At 40.8% G+C, this 4570-nt stretch overlaps 1 pseudogene; it reads left to right on the top strand.

Annotated features, from left to right (window-relative positions):
• Positions 1 to 1014: 1014 nt before the first annotated feature.
• Positions 1015 to 3602, top strand: LOC123042741 (uncharacterized; annotated as a pseudogene).
• Positions 3603 to 4570: the final 968 nt, after the last annotated feature.

Raw genomic sequence — 4570 nt, forward strand, 5'->3', positions numbered from 1 at the left:
GCCAATTCTGCCTTTTGCATCTCAACTCGCGCCCTTTTCACTGCCTATAAAAGACAGACTTTGTTTCCCGCATGTTATACACCCAGATCGCAAAGGGCTGGCTGTGATCCCCGTGACAGGCACTGGATGGGAGACGTTGACCTTGGATCTGAAGTTGGTCATCTTCAATAAGGCTCCACATCTCCTTTAGGCTTTCCGTGCATCGTCTTCCCACCTTCAATCAGTCTTCCCATCTTCAATCAGGTTCAATGGCTTCACCATCCTACACAGCAGTACGAATTTGTATTTGTAAATATTTTCATGGTACTGTTGATTGAATTAATCTATTTGGTAGTGAATCCTATTTTGCATAAAACCTCTGATTATTTCATATGGGCAATTCCTAGGACATAGTAAATCCAACAACCTGGTAATCTGTTAATCTAAATGATAACATGTACTGTTGAAGGAAAAATTAGAGGCAACTCTGATTAGGGAGTACCATAAATATGAACATGTGGCACATAAGAGAATCAGATTGCACTATGGATGCCTATATACATACTAAAATGATCTAACACCGAACCACAATTAGATTATCGATGACTATATATATCAAGTGCAGTAGTTAATTTTTCATGACAAGGATGCAGTTTAAAGCACACTGTAAGGATAATTTTCCATAAGTATCAATCATATTTATCCAGAATATATAGTGTGCAGTAAGAGCTAAGCAGTAAGCAGATGAAGATTAGAATACCTTGTGATGTCATCTGATGTTGATAGCAGTATGTGGGGCAAGTAAGACCAGATTTAATAGCAAATTAAAGATCTTGGCAGCAATCTAGGAAAATGACTGATAAGGGATGTGAACATCCCGTTAGACAAACAAGCGACAAAAATTCAAGTGTCCAGTCATAGCATGAACAAAAGATTAGTGGCATGCTCATTTTCTTCCACTTCGTAGACTTATTCCTTTTGAACCAAATGACTCATCTTCCATTATTGCTTCTTGTATCCCCTCTGTAGAAAAATATGGATGATGAGAAGGAAAAAAAATTAAGAAGGAAAACACAGATAAAGCTAAGCGCCATGTATGGAAATCTTCAGAGGACAAAATACTGCTGAATATATTAAAAGATCAAAGCCTACATGGAGGAAAAGAAGGAACATGTTACACAAAGAAAGCATGGCGTGATATCTTAGAACAATTCAATGATTCAAGGGTAGAAAAACTTGAATTACAACAACTGAAAAATCGTCATAAGTACTACAGGAGTTGCTACAGCACCATGGACAGACTTCTAAAACTCACGGGATTTGGTTGGGATGACGATGACAAAATGATAAAAGCTCCAGAAGATATTTGGGAAGAACTAATTAAGGTAAGTTTGTTCGAGTAGAATTCATATAAAGTTTCCAAATCCTATTATTAACAAAAACATTAAACAACTTGCAGAAGGATAAGGCTATCCAAGAATATCGAGATAAGGTGTGGCCTAGTTGGATAGATCTTCAAGCCATATGTGCTAGTTCAACAGCATCCGGAGCTGGTGCTGTATCTAGCAAAGGAAAAGATGGTACATGTACGACCAAATCTTCACAAATTGATCTCAATACGGAAGTTGAAGTACATGACATCGATTCTGATGAAATCAATGCTTCCCCTGGTGTCTTCACCAAGAAGTCAACTACCATTGAGCCAGAAAAAAAGAAGTCCCCTGGAAGTGGATCCAAGGAAACTGCAAGAGGACAAAAACAGACAGCCGATGATGCCATAATAGCAATTGATCGCCTTGCAGATGCATCACTTAGCATTGCTGAAGCAAAGAAAATAGTAGCACAACAAACTGAAGCTTACTCGGTTAAATCTTGTATGGCAATACTAAATAGTATGAGTAATCTAGATCCCAAAGAGAAACTAAAAGCGGTAAAGGCATTTACAGATGGTGATAAACGAGCCATTTTCATTGAGATGGATGAAGAGACGCGGAAGCTCTGGATTCTTGATCCTTAGAATTTTTGTAATAAACCTTTGAGCATAGTATTTTATTTCAGTTGTTGTCGCACTTTACAAGATTCAGAAAACAATTTCACTTATATTCTGTCAGTTTGTGTGAAGTAATAAACATTGTTTTCAGTTTGGTATTGTTCATTGTCCGGTTCAGCACTATTACATTTTAAAACAATTATCCAGAGATGATATGGTCAACTGTGCAAATCGTGCAGGGATCTATGAACATTTCGGATGTGCCAGATGATGAACTTTCTGATTCCGAGCAAGTGCTTATTAATAACATTTCTGCAGTGTCCTTGTTTCGCGATGTGTTGTTCACAAGGTTATTCAGAACGCCTCGCAACACTTCTATATTAACTGGTGCTCAGAAAACGATAGAGTTTTTAGAGGGACATCCAGTTAGATTTTATGAACAATTTTGTCTTGAGAAGCACACATTCTACTTGTTGCGGGATGCTTTGTGCGAGAGGAAGTTACTCAAGGATACAAATCGAATGACAGTGGATGAACAACTACTCATGTTTCTACATACAATTGGTCACAATGTTAGAAACTGTGTCATCCAAGATAGATATCAGCATTCTGGCGAACCAATCAGCCGACACTTCAACAAAGTTTTAGACGCCATAAATGGTTTGCGTGATGTTTGCATAACAGATTCAAGCAATCAAGTCCCATCAAAAATATTGGGTGACGCAAGATTCTACCCATATTTCAAGGTATGTTTGCTATTAGAAGCAGATACTCTTTTACATATGATTTTCATATATAGAAGGACAACACCATTTAAACTTTATTTTCTGACTAACAAAAAATCCCAACAGAACTGCCTAGGAGCAATTGATGGGACACATATTGAGGCAAAAGTCAGGCTTGATAAGCAAACTCCTTATAGAAACAGACATGGTTATCCGTCTCAAAATGTAATGGCAGTAGTGTCATTTGACATGACATTCTCTTATGTCGCTCCTGGATGGGAGGGTTCTGCATCGGATCAAGCTGTTCTAAGATGGGCTGTGACTAGTGGGGGTTTAGTTGTTCCTGAAGGTGAAGTACAATTATTTGTGTATCTACAATATATATAAAGATGCTGAGTTTGATATGAAATTAATGTGCAGATAAATTTTACCTTGTTGATTCAGGCTACGCAAATACTCCCAGATTTATTGCCCCGTATCGTGGAGATCGCTATCATATTGCTTCTTTTCGTGGAAGTAATCGGCGATATACTGGTGAGAAGGACTTGTTCAACCATCTACATGCACAGTTGCGGAATGTTGTTGAACGAACTTTTGGTGTTCTAAAAGCTCGTTTTCCAATTCTAAGTAGGAAAGGAGGAATTCCTTATCCATACAGAACTCAAGTGAAAATTGTTATGGCTTGTTGCATTATCCACAACTTCATAAGGAAGGTTAATCATCCTGATGAGTTATTCGAGCTTTATGAGCATGGGGAAACAGAACAAAATACTGACCATGGTGATCAACAAGTTCATGGGCAAGTAAGAGAAGATGATAGAGTTGCTGGTGAGAGAGTTCGTGCTGCCATCGCCCAAGAGTTGTGGACTAAACATCAACAACGTAGTGCTCAACCAGAAGATGATTAAATACTGCAATATTTGTTTTCCATCTTCAATTGCAGATATATCTGCATAATTATTGTTGCAACTTTTAATTCTTTATATGGACATGAACTTCCCATTCTTTTATAGGCTTATATGCTCTATCTCTCTCTCACCCTCTGCCTCTCCCTCTCTCTATCTGGAGCTAAAAGATGAAATGTTATTGTCTACTAATCTTTTTAGCAAGTAAAGCAACCAATAAACTACTTCAAATTGGTGCATTTTTATGTGACATTCAAGTGTTCCCCTTGTACCTACGCACCAGATTCTTCAATGGACCAAGTAGATATGTAGCTAATTGCTAAGTCCTGTCAGTTATGAAGTAGTATACTCTCCGCAAGTGCGTGATGTAGACCATGAAAACATGCTAAGAAACCAAAAAGGGAGATAACTGTAGCTTCTCTCGTCAAGTGCATGATGTAGTTCATGTTAATTTACTAGTACAAAACTTGAAAATAATACTCAAACATACCTGCTCCTCTGAATCCCCATCCGCTACAGCTGCCTGCTGCCCCCGGCGCCGCCGATACAGGCTGATGTCGGTGCAGCCTGCACGGCCGACGTTGAGGGGAGGCAGGCCTGTGCGTTGACCTGAAGCAGGACCGCTCGCTAGGTAGAGCTTGTATGGGGTCGACGGCCGACGAAACGGAGTACGCCTGGGAACCTAGCCGTCCAGGGGAGGGGAGGCGAGCAGCAACCAACATCCAGGGGGCGGAGGTGCGCAGTAGTAGGCGTCCGCGCACGGCGGCGTGTACCTAGCGACCTGGGAGTCCAGCAGCAACCGGTGTCCAGGTCGGCGGAGGCGCGCCGTACCGGGCGTCCGCGCGCGGATTGTTCCACGGGCGAGACGAGGAGCAGCGATGTGAATGAGCGGAGGAGGAATCGGAGGGCAGCAGCAGCTCAACGAGCTTGGATGGATGAGGCCATGGTGTGCGATTTGGGGAAAGTAAGTC

This window comes from Triticum aestivum, chromosome 2B, assembly GCF_018294505.1.
Source record: "Triticum aestivum cultivar Chinese Spring chromosome 2B, IWGSC CS RefSeq v2.1, whole genome shotgun sequence".
NCBI classification, from domain to species: domain Eukaryota; kingdom Viridiplantae; phylum Streptophyta; class Magnoliopsida; order Poales; family Poaceae; genus Triticum; species Triticum aestivum.